Source organism: Phasianus colchicus, chromosome Z (assembly GCF_987193195.1).
Source record: "Phasianus colchicus chromosome Z, bPhaCol1.hap1.1, whole genome shotgun sequence".
In the NCBI taxonomy this organism is placed as follows: Eukaryota; Metazoa; Chordata; class Aves; order Galliformes; family Phasianidae; genus Phasianus; species Phasianus colchicus.
Genome location: NC_143476.1, coordinates 68,763,787 through 68,778,115, shown reverse-complemented (window position 1 = coordinate 68,778,115; position 14,329 = coordinate 68,763,787).

Below are 14,329 nucleotides of genomic sequence, written 5' to 3'. Positions count from 1 at the left end.
CTCACTTGAATCAAACTTTTAATGTTTCTTTTGGAGATGATTCTTGCACCTTCTACAGTAAATTGACCTACTTCATTCATTATCTGTTCCTCTCTTATCCTCTCCAATGGAGTGTAAATCTGTACATTTCATTCATGAATGTTACAGTCAATCAATTACATCCAAAATGTAAAGCCAATCTGTTACTTGTTGACGCCTTCAGTATACATCCTTCTTTATGTTATAACTTTGACAGCAGCTGGTTACACCATTACTTCCCAAATGAAAGCACCTGTATTGCAGACATGTTTTCAAAAAGCTTCTAACAGTCTTGGTAACCACCTCTCCTCTTCAAAGTTCTGTATGCTGCCAAGTTCCATCAATATTAATCTTCCACTACCTCCTTAAAAAACTCAGTAACTAGTTCAGAAGTTTCTTCTTTATCACATAACTCTCTGCCCAAATCTCAACATTTCTGCTCTCCACTAATTATGCTGCTGTGATCCTGACCACCTTTGACATCACATTTGCCCAGTCATTCTACTAAGCCACAACACCCCTTCTCATCCCTAAATCTCATCTTGATCCTTGTATTTTATCTGGCTTCAGAAGGACTTTCTGCCTAGATCAGCATGGGATTCCCCACCATAAAGATCTACCTGCCTTCTTCCCTTGATGAAGTGACCAGGATTTTCACTCACCAAATACTCTTCTGACTATCTGTGTCATTCACACCAGGTGATGAAAGATTTAATGTGTAATACCTGGCTGTGCCATTTTACCTCACCTTCAACTATTACGAAGCATGCTGCTCCACTGATGATTCTCCTTGAGTTGACTTTGATACTTCTAGATCATGTCCAGATCTTCTCATTTTCAAACTGATACAAAAAATTTCAATGAGCTGGCTGAAAGTCTTCCTCATTCTGCACACACAGGTCATCCTGCCTTTGCAGAGACTAACATTGCCTTGGGAGCACATGGACAGGATACCTCTGACTACACTTGAGCCTACACAACCTAGCACAAGAATGCAGTGTACGAAAATTTCTTCCACTTCTATGTTTGTGTGGAAAAACAGCCATAATGCAGTGCTGGAGATCTATGATATGCTGCTTTCAAGCTCTGATAACCCAGTGGGTTGGCAGCTGGAGCTTGACTTACTGGATTGCTCTTTTTCCTCTCCTTTTAAGAGTCTTGTCCTAGAGTCAAATAGCTCTTGCTTATGGTTTTACCAAGGCTTATAGCAGCACTACTGCATTTGATGAAGGTGGGTTTGTAATTTCACACATATCAGTTGGTCTGGGAGCCTCAATTGATGCATGTGGAACTTTTGAGTTATTAATATTGGAAACTCCTCAGGACTTAGTTTGCAGTTGCTAGTGCCCATGTTCTCTGAATCAAGTTCTCATGTGGTTGCATAGGTTCTTGGGCCTTGGAAGAACATAGAAATATATTAAATACCCTTAAAGTTAATTCTAATAGGCTGCATTCAGGCTGCAGTTTGTATTAATTTGAGAAGATAACACAAACAAGAAACAAGCTTTAATAGTAATGTGAGAAGACCTTGTTTCTCTCCACTGCTTAGGTGGGGACCTGGGTTGCAGCAATCTGCTCCAAATATTGATGGTTTCAGAAACTACAGCTCAGATTCAGAAGTCCTAAATTACACCAGTATCTCTATGTTCTCTCTGGAGTCTCTCACGAGATCAAAGAATAAGCAAGCCTATAGGAAATGCAAAGCACTTAGTTTTTGCTGGATTTAGTTGTCTATAGACGGCTTGGTGCAGCTCATACACTGCTGCAGATCTTCATGCTCTGTGTCTTGTGCACAGTGATGCAGTCACAGCTGCCAGCAAGGGCTGGGAGTCCAAAATGCAATCCCAGACTTGATTCACTGGCCTGGAGTTGTATTTGGTGAGAAGTAATATCAGTTCCAGAACCTTACTATGGTTTATTTACTGGTCATATTAGCATGGAAGCTGACTCACACTGCTACAGAAAACCTTTGCTTGCACATGAATGTTATTATGCTATCAACTGCTTCTGATACTTCACAGTTGCTTTTTTTTTTTTTCTTTTCTGTTTTCTTCCTCCTAATCTATTTTTTAGGCCAACAACCCTGCTTCAGTGCCAGCATCTGCCTTTCTAATAATGTAACTATTTACTGCATCATTGTGCTCTACTCTCATTTCATGTTGTCACACTCTTCATGACATTATTTGAAAATTGTCAAAACCTTCAGCAAGAATTTTCTACCAGCAGGAAAATGAGAAATGCAAGCGACGCAGAGTGGTTACCATGAAAAGGCATGAAGCTGGGCAATGGCACTGTCTCCTTGGTGTGATCTCCTTCTGGAGTCTGGCTGAGATACTTGAGCTGCATGTGCTGGAGAAGCTTGTGACTGTGTTTTTGTCTTGCCAGAAGCATTCTCCATATAGATGCTAAAGTTTGCTCTCAGTCCCTCTGAACAGCTTTGTACTGTGTTTTCATCATCTTTAGGTTTTTTTTGGTTTGAGGATTTTACTACTTTTTTTTTTTTTCACACAGTGAATTATTACAAACAAGATCCATTTGTCTTTAGTTACATCTCCAGAAATGAGCCAGCCTGACTTAATTACCACAGATTTAACTGAATTGATATGCTGGATCATAGAACATCTTGTGATGGAAGGGACCCACAAGGACGATTGAGTCCAATCCCTGGCTCCGCACTTGACCACCCAAAACTCACATCATATTTCTGAGAGCAGATATACAGGATAAAGAAACAGGATAAAGAAGACGCAAAAATAACCAAGCAAATGACCAATGCAGTGCTTGTTACCAGCAGTGCCCAAATATACCCCTGAGCTTGGTCCCAAACAACTCCACCTGTAGCTGCTCACAGCTGTTTTGTCCTTGTCTGGTCCTTAGAGATAAAGAAACAGGTAGGGTCTTGGTATTGCCTTGCCAGAGTCCACTTCTGCAGCCTGCATTGCACCAGGACACCATGCCAGCTGGGAAGATAAGGTGTCTGAGGAAGAACATTACGTTTTGGCAATCAGGTCTTCAGCGCATCTTGGCTGCATGAGAGATGACCTCTAGAATGTTGCTGAATATTTTCACCCTCTTTTTCAGCTTCTATCACAGGTTCCCCAGAACACTGCCAAAATCATGTCAAACCATGCTGAGCGGTTCAGCCATGCTGTCGGATAGATGGACAGCCACACAATTTTGGAGACTCCTCGGCACAGTCCTCAGTAGCAGCACACATTTCAATGTCTGTGAACAGATTGCAGCTGGCAGACATTCTGGTGTCTTCCCACAGTTCTTTCTGTCTGGAGGTCAGAAGGATTTCCGTTTAGGTGTTACACCAGGGCTGTTTGCCACACGCTTGCTATCATCTACTTCTTCAGAAGCTGGTACACAGACCAGTTCTTCTGCCATCTGAGGAACAGCAGAACTCCAAAGCAGGAGACTCAGAGGTCTGCTATGTAACAAAACAAAACTGACCCAGTTTGTTAGCTGTTCTACAAACTTCCAAAGTAAACAAGGTCATTTATTTCCAGTAGCAGTGCTGAAGGACATGGAGGTTACCTGCAGGTTAGAAAAGTACTTGTTGTTGGTACATTGTGAGAGTCTCCATTCTCCACAAGAAAGCAAAATGTAAAACATTACTCACGAGGAACACAACTGACAGATGTCTGCACATCTTTCAACATACAATAAATTTTAAGCTGTGTTATACTTTATTACCCCATGAAGTTACATGTTGTACTGTCTGTGACATAGCCCTAGGGGACATTTCTAATGCTGGTAAGAATGGTGTACCATAAAAAACAAAAACCAGATCCCAAAAGAATCATGCATTTAGTAACACACATTTTTTCATCTATATAATTCATTTAAAAAAGTTGTGCCATTTGCTAATTTTTGGTGTCTATTATATACTGCCAGGCATTACACATGCGAAGTCAAAAAGCTTTTTTCAACTCAGCTCTGCTGAATGGCAATTACACATTCTGAACAATCATACAACTTCTTTAATCAAATGAGGTAATATGAAATTGGCTAGATTTTCCTCAATACTTTCAACTTCAGTGAAAAATACAATAATTAAACTCTCGGTACAATGACTTTCAAACCTCTGCGCACTCTCAGCTCCCCACTCCCCCCACACTTTCTTTGCTCTCTGGATAATAAATCCTTATGAAAGATGCCACCACAACTGAGACAGATTGTGAAATTGTTTAATAATGTTGACTCAAGTGGTGACATCATTTGGAGACTTTTGCTTTTTTTGCAACATCTTTTTGAAGACAACTGCTAACTGCCGGATGTGACAGAGCAGATACAGCCCTGGCAGCAGGAAGGAAGGTGCATGCTGCAGGAGGAGCACGTCCCCAAGTGAGCAGGCTGGAGTGGGGTGAGACAGCTGTGCTGCCAGCCATGGATGAGCATGAGATAGCATCTGGGAATGAAACCAGAGCACTGCTACCTTTCTCCTTCACTGGTGGCCCATCTTACAAACCCTTCTGCAAAATTCTTCTTTCAGAAGAAGGACAGAAGGAGATTAGGTGATGCCTTGTACTGTGGGAAACAAGGCAGATGCCCAAGTAAATCTGTTTAACATGTTTGGGGAATGGAAACACCTAGTGGAAAGTAAGCTCCGCAGAGTCTTCTGTACTCTCAAAGCAGCCGTCACATCAGGGCTTAGTCACCTTGTGGTCCTGTGCAGAGGCAGCAACCAGGCTATGGAAACACACATTTGACAAAGCTGTGATTCTATTTATCATAGAATCATAGAATCATTTAAGTGAGAAGGGGAAGGTCATCTAGTCCATCTACCCTGCAATCAGCAGGCACACCTACAGCTAGATCAGGTTGCTCAGAGCCCCATCCAGCCTGACCTTGAGTGTCTTCAGGGACAGGGCACCTATTTGAGAAACCTGCTCCATTGCTTCATCAACCTCACTGTCAAAAAGTTATTCCCCATATCCAATCTAATTCCCTTCTCTTTTAATTTGAAACCATTTCCCCTTTACCTATCCCAACAGATTATGCTAAAGAGATTGTGTCTTTCCTTCATATAGTCCTCCTCTAGGTACCAAAAGGATCTTTTACCCAGAGGATGCAAATCTGCTTTAAGAAGATGATAATGAACGAACCCGTGAAGTTCTTTCCCACTGTCATGCATTTTCATGCGCAAGTGACATTAGCGTAAGTCTCACAAATATTGCCAAGGTTTATCTCAACTGGCTGTACACTGGGAAAATCCCACTCCTGCAGCTCCTGCTGTGGAGATATGATGAGCCTGAATACCTGCCTGGGTGGAGGACCCCCTGTGTTCCAACAGGCAGCAGTGCACTGCGAGACAGCAAGCCCTCCCCAAACATTGCCCCTCTCTGGAGGTGGGTGTCTGGTAAATCTGAACATTACCTATTTAAGTGAATGCAAAATGTCTGTCTCCCAGAAGATGGGCTGTAATTCTGAGGATGCCATGGAAAGAAGAAGAAAAAAATTACTAGCACTAGTAACAGATGTGAAATTACATTAGATAAATATAATCATTAGTTTCAGTCTCACCCTGGTTAATTTGTTTGTGGAAATGTGCAACCCATTATTCATTAGGTAATTTTTCACACATTGATTAGAAAGGCATGTCGAATTGTGACCCAGCACATTGGGGTTTGCCTATCTCACAGTGAACTATATCGCTTACAATAGTGGAAATGGGGGACAAAATGTTTATCTCAAGCTGATTTTGTGCCAATAAATAAAGTAAATCAATAGCCAGTGAAGTGTGAACGACATTTCTCTGCTGTATAATATGGTTTTGGGGGCAATTTGACATGCTACAAGGGGAAACAAGGGTCTTGAACAGAAAGGTAATAAAAGCAAATCATGCTGGTAACTGTTACTGAAGTCTTGTATTTTTCTCTACATGGGCAGCTTTAAGATGAGAAAAATAAGGCCTAAAACACCGAGACACTCCTCACCCCTGTAACACAGGGATGACACCCAGTGCAGTGGGCCGGTCCCTGCAGGGCAGTGTCCTGGGTCTGGCACTGGGTGCAGTGGGCTCTATGGAGTGAGGAACTATATAGGTGGTAAACTGTCCTGCATCGAATTGCAGAGACAGAACTCCTACATTTCCAGGAGACAACCATAGCGTGGATGCAGCTTTTGTTAAGAGGAATGGTGCAAACGGGAGAAACCTTATCAGCTTGGTGCATTAGTCCAGTTCGCCACAGCAAAGGACTCAACCCTTCATCATTTGCTGTTGCTAATTTTCTTTTGTGAATTGCAGGTAAGATAAAGAGGAAAGGAGAGAAATGCTGCTTGCAGCAGATACTGCCACATCTCGTGTTCGCAACCATGCCCAAAGTACTCTTTCCAGAATGCTATTTGTGCAATACATGTACAACATCAGTGAGTTTTCCTAAGCATCAGTTATGGGGTGCCTTGTTTAACCCACATGACAGTTAACGAAAGGCAAATAAGAATAAATCAAATTATCTTTATTTAAATTCTACAGTTGCTCTTGTTGGCATTGCTCAAAGAAAGAATGGAAGTGAATGTGCAGCTCAGTGCAAGCCAGCTATCAGAGAAATCTCAGAGATTATTCTCAGGTACAACTGTTGTCAGATTAAAAAAAAAGAGCAAGAGGAGCTTTGGAATGGCAGACAGGAAAAACGATTCCTCAGGCACACTTAAGCACCTCTGAAGCACTCTGCAGTTGCACCACTACAATGCTCTGCACAAGCCACTTCCAATATCCATGTCTGGTAAAATGTAATACCAACCCCAGGCTGGAGAAGAAGCATTTTAACAAACTCATTCAGGCTCCTACAGGCCCATGAATGGAGCAGACTCAGCAATCAACACTTTCAGATTTTTGGGGCTGTTTTTTCCTTCCAAATGTGCCAATTTGGTCTGGCTAAAGCCAGAAGAAATCCTGGCAGCAAGGAACGTCTGCCCAGTTCTATGCAGTGGAGAGAAGGCGAGGCATCCAGCGTCAGGCTGCAGGAAGGTTGCTCCAAGGCATACCATGCTGGGACCTGGGACCTGGAATGGCTTTGCCCATGGGGATGGGCACAATAGTATCTGAGGACAGCACTGCTGAGGTTTGGAAGGACTCAGTTTGTGATCTACCTTCACACCAAAGTAAATTATCCAAATATGTATGAAAAAAACATCAATACACCTTAATATCACTTAAAATTAGTTACTAACGTTATGTTTGTAGTTTTCACAGAAATCAAAGTAAATTGCCTGGAACAGTTGATACCTGAACATCTGCAGAAATAGACCAACGCATTCATTAAACTGATAGGAGTCTCTCGACACCAAAGGGGCAAGAGCACTATCTACCTGACAATTCATAAGCTGCCTCTGCCTGGCATTTTAAGCCTTGGATGTTTCCTTTAAAATACGGATTAAAATAGCTTGCAGTTTTCCACATAATGCAGACTGCATTAAGATAATTAACATTTAATTAACAGCAGGTTTTCCTCGGCAGGTCAGATTGCGAAGGGCTCACAGTTGTTGCCATAGAAAGTGGAAGGTTGGGCTGTTCGGTTTCCAGAACGGGAACAGCTGCCTTTGAGCCCTGGCAGCCTGCAACCATCCTGGGTAGTCTATAATTCTCCAAAGGACAAGGAGCCAGGGAGGCTGTCAGTGTCACAGAGACCACCTCAGGCTGCTGGAGAATGTCATCTGCTTTAGAAACCGGTGTGCTGTTGTTAGGATATTTTTCTAATTGAACTGACAGTAGAGCTTTAAAACTCCTGTAAGCACTCAGTCAGCTAATTTAACTGTTTTCCTCTGATATGCTCCTTAATTGCATGAACAGAGCGGTGCAATTATTTCTCACAGTTTTGCTTTTCATCTTTTATTCTTGCTGCTTCTCTTCTCCTCAGATTCTTCACTCTTTCTCTTGGTAGCCATTTGGGGCTCGTTATGAATATTATCCAAGAATAGATGGATGCACAGATTTCATTAAAAAGTCACATTGTTGCTCTGAATTGAAAACTGCTGTCAAGATGTTACAAATGATATTTGTAAAGGGATCTTTTAAAAGGACAGAAATACTGAAATGAAGATAACAAGATAGATGTAGTGAATCTGTAATAACACAGACTAATACCTCCTGGGGATAAAAAGAAAGCAATCTCAGACAGAACTCGGAAGAGTGCGGGGGCTCCCCAAAGGCTGGTCGAGTTTGCCCTTTCTCTCCAGTAGGCATGAGACAAGGCTCTGAATGGTAATATCAGAAACATGCAACAGCCACCGACTGCATTTATCAGTAGACTGATTCAAGGCTACATGATGTGAAAGCAGTTGGTCCCAGTCCACTCGTGGACTTTGACAATTGCAAGCAGAGGGGGTCCTGGAGTCCAGGGCAGTCAGGGGCAGAAATTCAGACAAAAGAACCACCAGTGGTTCAGCCTGTGGTTTCATTCCCCCTTCTGTTTCAGATAAGAGTTATGAAGCAGCTTTCCCTCTGTTGGTAGCAGCCCTTAATCACAAAAAGCAGTCATTCAACTGCCCCTGAGGGTTTGCTAATCCCCATAATTATGTATGGCTGCATGAGAATCTCAGGAAGTCGTGACCCTAGGAATGTACGTTACACATTGTAAATATATACAATGCATATGTATGGTGATATGTGAATCCAGATGACCATTTAAAAAAGGTTTGATAAATACTGAGTAGATGCTGCTCCTCAGGTTTTGGAGAAGACAGAGAAAAATGTAAAGTAAATAAAGAAACTGTGCTGTCTGCTACCCATGGCTGGTCTGCCCAGCCTGCCCCAGCTTTGCCTTCCGTGGTGCTGGACAACAAGATGGGTTGCACTGGCCCAGGAAGCTGAATGCATGTGGCTCAGATAGACTCAGATGAGAAACCCAGAGGTGGACGGACTTTTTGCCTTCACACACCAGTGCCAGAAAGCCATAGGAAGTAACTGAACCCAGTGTACCTGAACCCTTCAAAGCTGCTGCACACTTGGAGCCAGGTGGGCTGTGGACATCCCTCTCCCCAGTCCTGGAGTTGGAGCCAAGCATCGGGGTTTGGGCACTGCTGCATGCCCTGTGTCTCCTCTCACTCCAGCTAAGGACCCCGCTTCATGCAGAAGACTTGGAAAGCAGACTAGTGCTGTAGTCACAAAGCAGAGGCAAGAATTTCTGAAGCAAAAACTGCCCCAGTGCTAAACTGCTGAGTAGTGAAGCAAAGTAGCTTCTTCACAAGATCCACGCTCTGCTGAGAGCTCTGCAAAATGGGGAGAAGAACTATCAAAGTTTGCTGGTACCTCAGTGGCTTCATGCTTGGCCTCCTCCTGCAGTCAGAGCAGCATTGCATCCAGTGCACGTCAAAATCTGTATGTACATTGGGATGAGACACTATGTGAGAGCAAACAGCTCCCGGACAGGTTGAGCTATGCCTGAGCTGGCCGTGCAGGACCCAGATGTTGTAAATTGGTTGCCATGCCTTGTCTCCCACCTTCCCATTTTTCTTTTGTTTCACCATTATTATAAAAAATTGGTGGATTGCTAATATTACAAGTCCAGGGCAAAACTACTCATACGTTCAGTGTGAGGACATTTAAATATTTAAAGCAGATGGTTCCCAATGACCTTACATGTCTCCTTTATAAATGTATGTACTGTCTTATAGAACCATCTGCATCCCAATATGCAGCTCATATGTTTCCAAGTGTTTCCTCGTTAACTGGCAGAAAACTTCATCTTCCACCTGACACGAGGTACAGGTTCCAGCCCAGCACAGTGGTGCAGATCTGCACTGCTGCTGGAGCAGCATTTACTCCCAGTCGCAAGGTCTGGTGCCTTGCTTTTCTCTGTCCAGGTGGACTTGGAGTCTTCCTTCCATAAGTGGAGCCTGGAAAATTCAGCTGGAGAATGGGTGATGCACTAGCACATGGCTGCTGCCTTGGCAAGGCTGCGTGAAATGCAAAGCAATGCAGAGCCACCCTTGACTCCACTTCCTTGTGGATCAGTCTTGCTCCTCACTTGTAGAGGAGAGCTGAGCCAGAACACCAAAAGCAGTTTCCTGTTCCCAGAGGGACCTGGAGAGGTGGGTCTTGCTCTCACACTCTTGGCTGATTCTTGGCTGGTGTGGAGCTGTGTGCTCATTTGAATACCCTGGTTGTCTGGCTCCTTGCAGAGGAAAATCCTTTAATTTTTTAGCACTTCCCCTGTGACTGGCTGCCTGCTACCTGCACTTTTTTTTTTTTTTCCTTTCTTTTTTGGTAGGAAATCAGCTTAAAGGATTGTCCATAAAGCATACTTAAGTGGCAGGTAGATGGGAAGTGGCATGCCTCTAATTTAAATTTCAATTAGAAAAAAAATACAGAAATGTATTACATGAGGAACTGCTAAGAGTTGTATAGAATACTGTGTTTTAAGACCTACTGTAGATCTATGTCTGTGCCTGTGAAAGAGAGGATAATTAGTGCCCGTACTCTCAGTCATATCAGACTAAAGGTAATGGGGTGTAAGAAATGGTTCATTAGGCTCTCTCAAGTACTTTTACTGTGTCCATACTATTTATACCAGCAGAAAAAATTCAATGTCTTTAAAATCAAGTCAAAGCATTCACTTTAGATTCTTCAGTTTAAGAAATAACATTGAGTGATGATCTCTTAAAGTCAAATGGAAAAAAAAAAAAAAAGTACATTAAAAAAAAACCCTTAAGCTGCTTTTATTAGCATTCTGTGTCGCTCCAACACAGCCACCGTGCCTATGCAAATCCTACTCCTCTGTTGTGCTTCCAGCTATATGTTTAGCTCGCACAGGGGAGAATTTGTGGACACAGGAGGCAAGCAGGCGAATGCCTAGCATTTATTTTCAGAAGAAATTTGCGTGTGGAATATCATTTTCTTTCGTGCCTGAACAAAAGAGCAAGCTGTGTGGAGAAGAGCAACAAATGTGAGCAAGGGAAAGTGAAGAGCGGCTGCTAAAAAGGGGTTAAAAAAACAAAATACGTGTAGCTTGACTAAGTGGGGAGGACAGGATGGCATGCTACAAATGTTTGAAGGGTACAGCTATCAAATGAGGGTGGGAAAGTTATTTAGGCTGACAAAGGAGATATAAGTAGGAGTAATAGGATGAAGTTAACAAAGGAAAAATTTAGGTTAAGAATCAGGAAAAGCTTCCTGACAGCAAAATACATAATAGAGCTCTAGAGCAATTTCTCTTGGGAAGCAGAGAAGCCCCATCGCATGAAACACTATGCATTTAAAACTAAATTGGAAAAGCGTTAGAAAATATAAAGATAAAAAAATATAAGGCACATTTCTGCACAAATGAAGCTGGGCTGGGGCTGCCCCTCATGCCCTCTGCTTCCAGGTTTTTCTGCTCCTTGGCTAGCAATGTGCCATTTGTACCTTCTAGAGAAGTACTAGCACAGCAAGGGTAAATTTGGGAGTCAGTCTATTAGCATAAATTACACTATATATCTACAAGATAATAAGGGCACAGCAAAGACACATTGTACTAATACTGCATTCAATTCTGAGTGCACTTTTGAACATACTTCATTTTTTGATTTGCTGTCCTGGTCGTCTCCATTTTGAGAGTTTGGCCCCGGACAGCATCTTACTCTGGTGCCTGTAGAGTCCCTGTACAGCCGTGCTTGGAACTGTGAGATCCATACGTGGCTTAAGCACCAGCAGACACCATGAGAAATAGCTGTGGAACACTCGCTGCCTCTGAGCAAATCTGGGTGTTGGGTTCTGTTTGTTTTGGGACACTGGAAGGGGCTGCATAAATCATTCAGATTCCTCCAGGATAACATGCTTTGCAATTGACCTCTCTAGGGCACAGATTGGCCCAGTGGTTGTATTGTATAAGGACGAGTGGGACGCTCAGCTCTTTAACATACAGACAATGGATGCCTGCACCCAGAGAGAATACGCAATTAAGGCATCCTGATTAACCTGATATCACTGAGCAGATACAGGAGGAATAGGCACATCATGAAAGAGGTAAAGACCAATTATCTACCTATGCAAAATCTATGCCACGTGCATTTAAGTGCCGATTTAAACTTGGGCTATTGCCACCTATTCTAAAACTGCCCCATGAAAGGACGAGCTTCTAACGGCAAGATATTATTGGGAGGTTTAGTTATGCTAGCATTGTAAATTGCCTTTGCATACATTGTAGAAGATGTGGTGTCTTGGTTTCAGAAAGCTGAGGCTTTCCTTGTGCAGAAGAACAGCTGTTTCTTGGCTAGAAATTGTTTGATGTGAATATGGAGTTATCTTGGAGATGCTTGTCTTAATACAAACGTGAGCAAATGGTCAGTAATCCAAAGCCTCTACAGAGAAAGTGCTTATGCATAGCTTTAGGTTAAATGCCATTCAAGGATGACAGGGAGCAGCTCATGCGTAGTCCAACAAAGAGGTCCAGAAACCAATGGATCCAAACACAGACCGAGCCCTCATGTTGCTGTGCACAAAGGCAAATCAGCTTTTGTGATCACCATGAACACGTTGGCTTTCACATTGCCTTTGACATTTTCCTTCATGCAAATATTGCTCCCTTATCTTCCACAGTAGTTTTTGTTTACCTTGAGAATTTAAGCTAATAAACATAGCTTCCACGGTCCTTACAGAGATAGAAAAAAATGTCAAAATTTCAGTTGACTTCAGTGTTTGTTGGATTTCTTTTTTTTCCTCCTAAGCAAGGACTGTAGAACCCCTCTGTAAGTACTTCACAAACCAAGAACTGAGCTCTCAGAGTTCCATGCATTTGATATTTGCTCCATGTCTGATGCTCGATCCTGGGAAAGACTGAATGTTTTGTATGTTTTATACTCCTGTAAAAAGGAGCCAGATATCCTCTGTCTAGAATTTAGAATGAGATCTGCCCCCACATATTAACACATCTGGTGAAATTTTGCTCTATGACTGCTTTTTACTTCAGAACTGCTCTGTAAATCAAGTTTTATCACAGTCCTGTACACTCTGAAAGTGCTTAGGAGGTTCAGCAACCAGCCACCATCCTGCACTGTCCTATGCATGGAGCTGAAAGGTGATGTCCACGTCAAGGAGGTGACACTGGTGACAAACAAGCACTGAACGACATTGCATTTGCTGCATGGGCTGGAGACTCCAGGCTGAATTGTATCAGTGTAAAGCTGGAATCTGACCTTCTTACTTCCACGGAGTGATTGCCATCTCATGCAGTGGCACCAGCAGGAGCTGTGCCACGGATTGGGTCAGGTCCTGCAGTGCTGGGCGGGGCCCATCTCCCTCCCCTCCACATCAGGTGTTTCTGCACAGAGGCGTCCTCTGTTGTAGACCTTTAAATGGCACTTTTGGCAGTTTCACGCAGAGCACCTTTAAAAAGAAATTGCTTTTCAGACACTACTTTGTGGCTTTCTCTAGTTACACATTTTTTTCCCCCAAAATTCAGGGGAATTCCATAACATTTTGCAATTAGCTAAGGATTATATTTCCTTATTTTTATTAATTTTATGTAAAGTGGGATTTATCAGTGGAGCATTCATTGACACTGACTTCAATTTATTCTGATGAAACTGACTGACATCTGTGTGTGCTGTTCATCAGTCATAATTTAAACCATTCTTAATTGCATTAAATGTAAATTAAGACATTCAATTTCAGCCATTATTTTTCATAAAACATTGTGAACTGAATTTTAGTGGGTCATGAGATCTTACACTCAAAATAAATAGGGTAAATTCAAAACTTACCATTGATGTTCATATTTCACCCTTTGTCGACTGCATTTCTTTTGTAGCTTGCTAGATTGGAACAATTAATTTTCTCTCTGAAGGGAACATGAATGGCTAAAGATGATGTAGCTGGATTTTTTAACAAATGGCTTTATCATTTCTAGAGCTCGCTTGTTACCACAACGTATTAAATATATTAAGAGGAAACTAAATTAACCTTTCATCTAAACCAAATGACAAATTAAAACAGAAAGTGCAAACAATGCCAGAATCAGTTCTCTGATTTTGAATTCACAAGGGTACACTGCTGGAGTTATTTGCTGAGCTTCCTTGATGAGGTTTTCAAAGCGAAATCTGTAAGGCAACAAGGGCTTGGAGGAGGCAATGCTCAAAATAGCAGGAGGCTGAGAAAGCCATCCTATCTCCAAAGAAGACTGGTGGTCAGAGGGCGGGCACAGGGCCCTGGGGAGGCTGGGGTGGATCCTGACACTTGAACGTTTTTGCAAAATGGGGTTCTTGAGGAACGGCTGCAGGGCTTCCTTCTGATTGCATTGGGTTTTGATGGACGGTCACCAATCTCCTGTCTGCTGATTCTGGGCTGTCTGGCATGTCTACACAAGCTTTACAGGAAACAGAACAGAGT